General features: G+C 20.3%; 1 pseudogene; it reads right to left on the reverse strand.

Moving 5' to 3' along the window:
• Positions 1-4,857: 4,857 nt before the first annotated feature.
• LOC137932545 (NADH-ubiquinone oxidoreductase chain 5-like) lies at positions 4,858-8,552 on the reverse strand (annotated as a pseudogene).
• Between the last annotated feature and the right edge of the window lie 4,825 nt (positions 8,553-13,377).

Here is a 13,377-nt window from a genome sequence, read left to right on the forward strand (position 1 = left end):
CCATTTTATTAGCGAAAATGACTATATTCTACTAATCATAAAGATATTGGAACATTATATTTTATTTTTGGAATTTGAGCTGGAATTTTAGGCACTTCTTTAAGTTTATTAATTCGAACTGAATTAGGAAATCCTGGCTCTTTAATTGGAGATGATCAAATTTATAATACTATTGTTACAGCTCATGCTTTTATTATAATTTTTTTTTATAGTTATACCAATCATAATCGGAGGATTTGGTAATTGATTAGTCCCTTAATATTAGGAGCTCCTGATATAGCCTTTCCTCGAATAAATAATATAAGATTTTGACTTTTACCCCCTTCTTTAACTTTATTAATTTCTAGAAGAATTGTTGAAAATGGAGCAGGCACAGGATGAACAGTTTACCCCCCTCTTTCTTCTAATATTGCACATAGAGGCAGATCAGTTGATCTAGCTATTTTTTCCTTACACTTAGCAGGAATTTCTTCCATTCTAGGAGCAATTAATTTTATTACAACAATTATTAATATACGAGTTAATAACATATCTTTCGATCAAATACCTTTATTTGTATGAGCAGTAGGTATTACAGCTTTATTATTACTTCTATCTCTCCCTGTTTTAGCTGGAGCTATTACTATACTTCTCACAGATCGTAATCTTAATACTTCTTTCTTTGATCCTGCTGGAGGAGGAGATCCTATCTTATATCAACATTTATTTTGATTTTTTGGCCATCCTGAAGTTTATATTTTAATTTTACCTGGATTTGGAATAATTTCTCATATTATTTCTCAAGAAAGAGGTAAAAAAGAAACTTTTGGTTGTTTAGGAATAATTTATGCTATAATAGCAATTGGCCTTTTAGGATTTATTGTTTGAGCTCATCATATATTTACAGTAGGAATAGATATTGATACTCGAGCTTACTTTACCTCAGCCACAATAATTATTGCCGTACCTACGGGAATTAAAATTTTCAGTTGACTCGCCACTTTACATGGAACACAAATTAATTACAGTCCTTCTATTTTATGAAGTTTAGGATTTATTTTTCTTTTCACTGTTGGAGGATTAACTGGTGTAATTTTAGCAAATTCATCTATTGATGTTTCCCTTCATGATACTTATTATGTAGTAGCTCATTTTCATTATGTCTTATCTATAGGAGCTGTATTTGCAATTATAGGAGGATTTATTCACTGATATCCTTTATTTTCAGGTCTTTCCCTTAATCCTTTTCTTTTAAAAATTCAATTTTTTACAATATTTATTGGAGTAAATTTAACTTTTTTTCCTCAACATTTTTTAGGATTAGCAGGAATACCTCGTCGATATTCTGATTATCCTGACAGTTTCATTTCTTGAAATATCATTTCCTCTTTTGGCTCTTATATTTCTTTATTATCTATAATAATAATAATATTAATTATTTGAGAATCAATAATTAATAAACGAATAATTTTATTCTCCCTTAATATATCATCTTCTATTGAATGACTGCAAAATTTACCTCCAGCAGAACATTCTTATAATGAACTTCCTATTTTAAGAAATTTCTAATATGGCAGATTATATGTAATGGATTTAAACCCCATTTATAAAGGATTATCCTTTTTTAGAAATGGCAACCTGATCTAACTTTAATCTCCAAAATGGAGCATCTCCCCTAATAGAACAAATTATTTTTTTTCATGATCATACTTTAGTTATTTTAATTATAATTAAGTTAGATATTTAATGATTAACTTATTTTTTAATAATTATATTAATCGATTTTTACTAGAAGGTCAAATAATTGAACTAATTTGAACAATCATTCCAGCTATCACCCTAATTTTTGTAGCTTTACCTTCTCTTCGTCTTTTATATCTATTAGATGAACTTAATAATCCATTAATCACCTTAAAATCTATTGGCCATCAATGATATTGAAGCTATGAATACTCTGACTTTAATAATATTGAATTTGATTCTTATATAATTCAATATAATAATTCAGAAATAAAAAATTTCCGTTTATTAGATGTTGATAATCGTATTGTCTTACCTATAAATAATCAAATTCGTATTATAATTACAGCAACAGATGTAATTCATTCGTGAACTATCCCTTCTCTAGGAGTTAAAATTGATGCTAATCCTGGTCGACTCAATCAAGGAAATCTTTATATTAATCGCCCAGGAATTTTTTATGGTCAATGTTCTGAAATTTGTGGATCAAATCATAGATTTATACCTATTGTAATTGAAAGAATTTCTATTAAAAATTTTATTAATTGAATTAATAATTATTCTTCATTAGATGACTGAAAGCAAGTATTGGTCTCTTAAACCACTTAATAGTAAATTAGCAATTACTTCTAATGAAAGAATTAGTTAAATTTATAACATAAATATGTCAAATTTATATTATTACTAAAGTAATATTCTTTTATTCCTCAAATAATACCCATTAATTGAATTTTATCTTTTTTTTTTTTTTTTATTTGTATCTTTATTTTATTTAATATTATAAATTATTATATTTTTTTAAATAAAAATAATTTTAATAATAATCAAAATAAAAATATTAAAAAAAATTTAACTGAAAATGATAAGTAATTTATTTTCAATTTTTGATCCTTCAACTAATTTATTTAATCTACAATTAAATTGAATTAGAACCTTTATTGGTTTAATTATTATTCCATATTCATTTTGATTTATTCCCAATCGTAAATTTGTTTTTGAAATTTAATTCTTAATAAATTACACAATGAATTTAAAACTTTATTAGGTCCTAATAGATTTAATGGATCAACTTTTATTTTTATTTCATTATTTTCTTTTATTTTATTTAATAATTTTTTAGGACTATTTCCTTATATTTTTACTAGAACAAGTCATTTAACAATTTCTCTCTCTATCTCCCTTTCATTATGATTAAGATTCATACTATATGGTTGAATTAATAATTACCAACATATATTTATTCACATAATTCCTCAAGGAACTCCTAGTATTCTTATACCTTTATAGTATTAATTGAAACAATTAGTAATATTATTCGACCAGGAACATTAGCAGTTCGACTAACTGCTAATATAATTGCAGGTCATCTTCTTCTTACATTATTAAGAAATACTGGAATTAATATACCTTCCTATATATTAATTTTTCTAATTTTTATTCAAATTTTATTATTAATTCTTGAATCAGCAGTTGCAATTATTCAATCTTATGTAATTTCTATTCTTAGAACATTATATCTAGTGAAACTAATTAATGACAATACACAATAATCACCCTTACCACTTAGTAGATTTTAGTCCTTGACCTTTAACAGGATCCATTGGAGTAATAACTTTAGTTACAGGAATAATTAAATGATTTCACAATTTTAACATAAATTTAATAATTTTAGGCTACATAATTATTTTATTAACAATATATCAATGATGACGAGATATTTGTCGAGAAGGTACTTTCCAAGGTAAACATACTTTATTTGTATCAAAAGGTTTACGATGAGGAATAATTCTTTTTATTATCTCTGAAGTATTTTTCTTTATTTCATTTTTTTGAGCTTTTTTTCATAGTAGTCTTTCACCTAATATTGAAATTGGGGGCAATATGACCTCCCTTTAGAATTATCCCATTTAACCCCTTTCAAATTCCATTATTAAATACAATTATATTTAATTACCTCAGGAATTACAGTCACCTGAGCTCACCATGCAATTATAGAAAATAATTTTTCTCAATAACTCAAGGATTATTTATTACTATTATATTAGGAATTTATTTTTCTATTCTACAAGCATATGAATATTTTGAAGCTTCTTTTTCTATTGCAGATAGAATTTATGGTTCTACTTTTTTTGTAGCAACAGGATTTCATGGACTTCATGTAATTATTGGAACAATTTTCCTTTCTATTTGTCTTATCCGTCATTTAAATTTCCATTTTTCTAATAATCATCATTTTGGATTTGAAGCAGCAGCATGATATTGACATTTTGTTGATGTAGTATGATTATTCCTTTATATTTCAATTTATTGATGAGGAAACTAATTTATTTATATAATATATTTAGTATATTTGACTTCCAATCAAAAAGTTTAATTTAATTTAATATAAATAATTAATTTATTATTAACATTAACTATTATAATTATATTAATTTCTAATATTTTAATACTTTTATCCTTAATCTTATCAAAAAATCATTTATAGATCGAGAAAAAAATTCTCCATTTGAATGTGGATTTGATCCCAAATCTTCTGCACGAATACCATTTTCTCTTCATTTTTTTTTAATTACTATAATTTTTTTAATTTTTGATATTGAAATTGCATTAATTTTCCCTTTAATTAATTGTTTTAACTTAGTAAATTTTTCTACAATAATAAAAATTAGATTTTTTTTTTTAATTATATTATTAATTGGACTTTATCATGAATGAAATCAAAATATACTTAATTGAACAAATTAGGATTATAGTTTATAAAAAACATTTGATTTGCATTCAAAAAATATTAATTTTTAATTTATCTTAAATAAGAAGCAAATATTGCATTTAATTTCGACTTAAAAGAAAGAGTTAATAACTCCTTATTTAAATAATTAATTGAAACCAAAATAGAGGTATATCACTGTTAATGATATTATTGAATAAAAAATTCCAATTAAATTATGAAATATAAAAATTAAGCTACTAACTTAAATTATAGTGGTTAATAACCATTAATATTTCTATTTATATAGTTTATTATTAAAACATTACATTTTCATTGTAAAAATAAAAAAAAATTTTTTATAAATATTTAAAGATTTAATAATCTCCCTAATATCTTCAATATTATGCTCTTTTTATAAGCTATTTAAATTAATTAAATTAAAAATATTAAATATATAATTAATATTCATAAAATAAAACTAAATAAATAAATTTTAAAATTATTTATTTGATAAAAATTATAGTAAACAGAATAATTTTTAATAATATCAAATATACCTTGACCTCTATAAATTTCTCTTCATCCCATATCAATATTTTTTATAATATTTTGACCTAATTTTAAAAAATAATAATTTAAACCATAAGTAGATAAATTAGGTATAAATCATATTAAACATAAAAAATTTCTTAAACTATAAGTTATTAAAAATTTATTCACAGAATAAATTTTTATATTTCTAATTAAATATCCTATTAATAATCCTAATATTCTTACATAAATTACTATTATTTTTATATTAAAAGGTAAATAAATTATATAAGGATAATTAAAAATTAATCAACTTAATATTCTTCCTACTACTAATCTTATTCCTAATAATATAAATATTCTCTTTAATATTATATAATCCTCATCATATAAATTATAAACTACTAATAAATTATAATCATTAATTATTAAATAAAATAATAAACGAATAGTATAAAATATAGTTAAACCAGTAGAAAAATAATATAAAAAAAAAATTAATATATTTAAATTTCTTATACTAACTATTTCTAAAATTAAATCCTTTGAATAAAATCCAGCTAAAAAAGGAATACCGCATAAAGCTAAATTAGAAATATTTAAACATAATGAAGTTAAAGGAATATAAAATCTAATTCCTCCTATATAACGAATATCTTGAATATCATTTATTATGAATAATAACACCCGCACATATAAACAATAAAGCCTTAAACATAGCATGAGTTAATAAATGAAAAAAAGCTAAATCAGCTAATCCTATTCTTAAAATTCTTATTATTAATCCTAATTGTCTTAAAGTAGATAAAGCAATAATTTTTTTTAAATCAAATTCATAATTAGCAGAAATACCAGCCATAAATATAGTTAACCCTGATAAAACTAATAAAAACTTTAAAAAAATTATATCAACTAACATCATATTAAATCGAATTAATAAATAAACGCCAGCAGTAACTAAAGTAGAAGAATGAACTAAAGCCGATACTGGAGTAGGAGCTGCTATTGCATTGCTGCAGGTAATCAAGATCTAAAAGGAATCTGAGCTCTCTTTGTTATAGCTGCAATAATTAATAAAAATCTAATAAATTTTATTATAAAATCATTATTATAAAATTTAAATAAAAAATATAATTTCATCTACCATAATTTATTATTCAAGCAATAACCATTAAAAATTATTACATCTCCAATACGATTAGATAAAGCAGTTAATATTCCTGCATTATAAGACTTAATATTTTGATAATAAATTACCAAACAATATGAAACTAAACCTAACCCATCTCATCCTAAAAAATTCTAATTATATTAGGTCTAATAATCAATAAAACTATCGATAATACAAATAATAAAACTAAATAATAAATCGATTTAAATTTAACTCTGAATGTATATATCTTCCTCTATAATAAATTACAGAAGAAGAAATTATTAAAACAAATATTAAAATAATAAAGATATTCAATCCAATAAAATAGACATTACTACTCTTATAGACCTAAAAGAAATAATTTCCCACTCTAAAAAATAAAGTTAAATTCTCCATAATAAAATATATTAATAAAAAAAAAACTTATTATTCTAAAAAAAAATAAAAAAAAAAATCTAATAAAACAAATAGAATATCTTTTAATGATTTAAAATGAAATTTCATATTTTTTGACTCCACAAATCATATTTTATATTTAAATTATTTAAATAAAATCAAATAAAAAAATAATCAATTTTTAAAACTAAAACATTAGAGGTAATCAATGTAATATTAATATTAAATATTCCCGTGATACCCCTGTATAAAAATCTATAAATTCCTAAATTATATTTTCCATGTTGTGTATAAGAATATAAATATAATCTATAACCAGCTCTAAAAAAAGAAATCATAATCAAAGTAATTATTGATAATCAAGATCATCCTACTACTCTATTAATTAATCTAATCTCTCCCATTAAATTTATTGAAGGTGGAGCTGCTATATTTGAGGATATTAATAAAAATCACCACAATCTTATCGAAGGTATAAATTTATTATCCCCTTATTAATATATAATCTTCGTCTTTGTAAACGTTCATAATTAATATTAGCTAAACAAAATATTCCTGAAGAACATAAACCATGACCAATTATTATAATATAAGAACCTACATAACCTCAGTAATTTATAGTTATAATACCACAAATCACTAATCTTATATGGGCTACTGACGAATAAGCAATTAAAGATTTCATATCAACTTGACAAAAACAATTTAATCTAATAAATAAACCACCTAATAATCTAATAACTACTCAAATAAAATTAAATTTTATTCCAATTTTTTGAAAAAGAATTATAATTCGTAAAAGTCCATAACCTCCTAATTTTAACATAATTCCAGCTAAAATTATTGAACCTGAAACCGGAGCCTCTACATGAGCCTTAGGAAGTCATAAATGAACAAAAATATATAGGTAATTTTACTAAAAAAGCCAAAATTATTGATAAATATAATAAAAAATAATCTATTCTAAAAAATTTATAAAAATATATAATTATATAATTAAGTTATGAAAAATAAAAAAAATTCCTATTAATATAGGTAAAGAAACAAATAAAGTATAAATAATAAATAAGCTCCTGCCTGAATTCGTTCAGGTTGATAACCCCATCCAATAATTAATAATAAAGTAGGAATTAATCTTCTTTCGAAAAATAAATAAAATAAAATAAATTTATTACACTAAAAATTAAATATAATATAATTAATAAAATTAAAACATTAAATAAAAAAAAATTTGAGTAAAATTTTATTTTATTCAAATTTTCTCTTGCTATAATTATCAATAAGCAAATTCAAATTCTTAATAAAAATTAACCCATATGAAATTAATCACAACCTATTATATATCTTAAATTTCTAAAATTATAAATATTAATACTTAAATTTATAAATAAAAATATAATCACTATTATTATTATTTGAACCATTCAAAATATATTTTTTAAAAAACATAAAGGAATTATAAAATTATTATAAATAAAAATTTTATCATTTTATAATAAATTTAATCTTTGAAAATAATCATTACCATGAGTACGAATTATAGAAACTAAAATTGATAAACCTAAAGCTCCTTCACATACTGAAAATAATAAAAAAACTATTATTATATAAGTATCATTTTCTATATTATTAAAAGTAATAACAAAAAAAAAAAAAATTCTTAAAACAATAAATTCTAAACTTAATAAAACAATTAATAAATGTTTATGTTTAGAGGCAAAAATTATATTCCCAAAATAAATATAATTAAAATAACTATTATCATATTTATTATCATTAGTAGTTTTTATAGTTTAAATAAAACATTGGTCTTGTAAATCAAAAATAAGTCTTTTTCTTTAAAAACTTCAAAGAAAAAGAATTTTCTTTATCTATAATCTCCAAAATTATTATTTTTATTAAAATATTCTTTGATATCATTAAAATTTTTATTTCATTAATAATTATATTATTTTCTTTTATTATATTATTTTTAAATCATCCTTTATCAATAGGATTAATAATTCTTATTCAAACTTTACTTACTTGTATACTATCTGGCATATTATTAAATACTTATTGATTTTCCTATATTTTATTCCTAGTATTTTTAGGAGGATTATTAGTTTTATTTATTTATGTTTCTAGAATTGCCTCCAATGAAATATTTAATATTAATATTATTTAAAAAATATTTTTCTATTTTTTTCTATTATTATTTTCTTTATTTCAATAATATATATATATAAATATAAATTGACTTAATTCTTCTTCAATTATGAAATAAATGATATTCTTAATCCTTATATTTTTTTTAATAATGAAAATAAAATTAATTTATCTAAATTATATAATAATCAAACATATTTTTAATAACAATAATAATTATTTATTTATTTATTGCACTCGTAGCAGTAGTAAAAATTACAAATATTTTTTTCGGCCCACTTCGTTCATCTAATTTCTAATGATAAATAAATTTTCAACCTTACGAAAACCCATCCTTTACTTAAAATTATTAACAGTTCATTAATTGATCTTCCTTCTCCTTCTAATATTTCCATTTGATGAAATTTTGGATCTCTTTTAGCTTTATGTCTTATTATTCAAATTTTAACAGGTTTATTTTTAACTATATATTATACAGCAAATATTGAAATAGCATTTTATAGTGTTAATTATATTTGTCGAAATGTAAATTATGGTTGATTAATTCGAACATTACATGCCAATGGAGCTTCTTTTTTTTTTATTTGTATTTATTTACATATTGGACGAGGAATTTATTATGAATCTTTCAATTTAAAATTTACTTGAATAATTGGAGTTATTATTTTATTTGTTCTAATGGCAACTGCATTTATAGGATATGTTTTACCATGAGGACAAATATCTTTTGAGGAGCTACTGTTATTACAAATACTTCTTTCAGCTATTCCTTATTTAGGAACTATATTAGTAAATTGAATTTGAGGAGGATTTGCTGTAGATAATGCTACTCTAACTCGATTTTATTCTTTCCATTTTTTATTTCCTTTTATTATTCTTATATTAACAATAATTCACCTTTTATTCTTACATCAAACAGGATCTAATAATCCATTAGGAATTAATAGTAATTTAGATAAAATTCCTTTTCACCCATTTTTTACATTTAAGGATTTAATTGGATTCATTATTTTAATTTATTATTAACTCTTTTAACTTTAACTAATCCTTATTTATTGGGAGATCCAGATAATTTTATTCCTGCTAATCCATTAGTAACTCCTATCCATATTCAACCTGAATGATATTTCTTATTCGCTTATGCAATTTTACGATCTATTCCTAATAAATTAGGAGGAGTAATTGCTTTAGTTATATCTATCTTAATTTTAATTATCTTACCATTTACATTTAATAAAAAAATACAAGGAATTCAATTCTATCCTATTAACCAAATTATTTTCTGAATTATAATTATTACTATTTTTTTATTAACTTGAATGGAGCACGACCAGTTGAAGACCCTTACAATTATTACTGCCAATTATTAACTATTATATACTTTTCTTATTTTATTATTAATCCTATTATTAATAAATTTTGAGATAACTTAATTTTTAATTAATACTTAAATTAATGAGCTTGTATAAGCATTTGTTTTGAAAACTTAAGAAAGAATACTTATTCTATTAATTTATACTAAAAATATTATTTAATTTAAAAAAATTTTTACCCCAATAAAGAAATAATATAAAAAATTTAATGAAATAGGTAAATACCCTTTTCAAGATAAATATATTAATTTATCATATACGATATCGAGGTAAAGTTCCCCGCACTCAAATAAATAAAAAAGAAATAAAAACTAATTTTAAATAAAAAATTAATCTAAGCCTATAACCTCCTATATATATTAAAATAAATAATAATCTTATGAATAAAATTCTAGAATATTCTGCTAAAAAAATTAAAGCAAATCCCCCTCTTCTATACTCAATATTAAACCCTGATACTAATTCTCTTTCCCCTTCAGCAAAAATCAAAAGGAGTTCGATTAGTTTCAGCTAATCTTGACGATATTCAACATAATCTTAAAGAATTATTAAAAATAAAAATCAAATTATTTCTTGGTAAAAAAAAAATAATATTAATTAAAACTCTATAATTAAAATATTCTTGATATATAATTAAAGCTAATCTAACTTCATAAGAAATAGTTTGAGCAACTGCTCGTAAACCTCCCAATAAAGCATAATTAGAATTAGAAGATCATCCAGCAACCATAACAGTATAAACTCCTAAACTAGTACAACATAAAAAAAATAAAATTCCTAAATTAAATCTAATTATATTAAAATAATAAGGAATTAATATTCATAATATTAAAGAAATAATAAATCTAATAACAGGAGAAAAATAATAAGATATATAATTAGAATAATTAGGAAAAGTATGCTCCTTAGTAAATAATTTAATAGCATCAGAAAAAAGGCTGTAAAATTCCTATAAAACCAACTTTATTAGGTCCTTTTCGAATTTGAATATAACCTAAAACTTTACGTTCTAATAAGTTAAAAAAGCAACCCTACTAAAACACCAATAATTATAATTAATATTCCAATAATAAATAATATTATATCTTTTAGTATCATTTACTATATATATAAATAATTATATATTCATGACTTCTAAAATCATTACATTTTTTCTGCCAAAATAGTTATTAATTTATTAATAACATTCATTTTATAAAAATTATTTTTAATATTTGATCCTTTCGTACTAAAATATTATATTTTTCTAAAGATAGAAACCAACCTGGCTCACACCGGTTTGAACTCAGATCATGTAAGATTTTAATGATCGAACAGATCAAAAATTTTAAACTTTTGCATTTAAATTTTATCTTAATCCAACATCGAGGTCGCAAACTTTTTTTCTTATAAGAACTAAAAAAAAAAATTACGCTGTTATCCCTAAGGTAATTTTTTCTTATAATCATTATTAATGGATCATTAAATCATAAATTAATGTTAAATTTTAAAAAAAGTTATTTTAATTTTTCTATCACCCCAATAAAATAATTTAATTAATTCTAATTTTAAAATTATATATTAATAATTAATTAATTAAATTATAAAACTCTATAGGGTCTTCTCGTCTTTTAAAATTATTTTTAACTTTTTAATTAAAAAATTAAATTTTATTAATTAAGTAGAGACAGTTTATATCTCATCCAATCTTTCATACAAGTCACAATTAAGAGACTATTGATTATGCTACCTTTGTACAGTCAAATACTGCAGCCCTTTAATAATTTATCAGTGGGCAGATTAGACTTTATATTATTTTCAAAAGACATGTTTTTGATAAACAAGTGAATATAAATTTTTGCCTAATTCCTTTACTTAATTTTTTAATAAATATAAATTTATTATCTACATTTTAATATACTAATTTTATCATTATAATTAATTTTTATTTAATTATAAATTATTTTTTTATAAAAAATTAAATATTTAATTTTAAATTTTAAAATAAATTAAATTATTTATAAAAAATTATAATTTATTAACAATATAAATTCTAAAATTTTAAATTATAAATTTAATTTATATATTATAATATTTTATTTTAAAGCTTATCCCTTAAAATATTGAATATTTTTTAATAAAAATTTAATTAATAAAAATTATATAATAAAATTATTTTAAATTAAATTTTTTTCTAAAAAAACTAGATATATTTAAAAACGATTAACATTTCATTTCTAATTAATTATTAAAAATAATTATTCAACATTAACTTTTATAATTAATTAACTCTTTTAAATTCGAGAATTTTTTTCATAAAAAATTTTATTAATAAACTCTGATACACAAGATACAATAAATTAAATTTACTTTTATTTTGATTAATTTTCAATATTTAAAATTTATTTTACATTACTAATTCACTATAAAATTTTTAATTTTTTCTTATAAATACTTTAACCCCCATTAAATATCTATATTTTAAAAATTTTTTTATTATTTTTTATTTATTAATTTTTCCCCCTCAAATTAATTATTAATATAATATCTTTTCAATGTAAATGAAATACTTTTTCAAGCTCTAATTTGTTCTTTCTAGAAACACTTTCCAGTACCTCTACTTTGTTACGACTTATTTCAATTTATAAATGAAAGCGACGGGCAATATGTACATATTTTAATTTAAAATCATTTTATTAAACTAAATAAAATTACATTTAAATCCACCTTCCAATATTTTTAAAAATATTATCCATTTAATTATTTCTTATTGTAATCCATTATATTCTTAATTATAATCTGCATCTTGATCTGAGTTAAATTTTTATTTAAATTTTAAATATTATTTTTATAAAAAAATATTTTTTAACAACGATATACAAAATTAAATAATTAAGTAAATTTATTCGTGGATTATCAATTAATAAACAGATTCCTCTAAATGAACTAAAATACCGCCAAATTATTAAGTTTTTATAAATAATTATATACTATTTTAGCATTTTAAATTTAATTTTTAATAATAGGGTATCTAATCCTAGTTTTTGAAAAAATTTAATAATTCATATTTTATAATGAAAATTTTAATTTAATTAAAATTTCACTTAATAATTAATTATTTATTTTCTTTAAAATAATATAATTATATACTGATAAATTTAAATTATTTTTTGTATAACCGCAACTGCTGGCACAAAATTTGTTAATAATTTATTAAATAATACTAAATCTTAATTTCTTAAATTTTTAATTTTAATTACTACTATATTTTAATTTTAAAATTATTAAAATAATTAAAAATTAACACTAAAATTTATATGTAAAACAAATTTAATTAAAATATTTAAACCATAAAAAATTTATTTATA

This window comes from Battus philenor, unplaced genomic scaffold (genome assembly GCF_028537555.1).
Source record: "Battus philenor isolate CCGP_79_NKW_IND1 unplaced genomic scaffold, ilBatPhil1.0.hap1 SCAF_92, whole genome shotgun sequence".
Taxonomy (NCBI): domain Eukaryota; kingdom Metazoa; phylum Arthropoda; class Insecta; order Lepidoptera; family Papilionidae; genus Battus; species Battus philenor.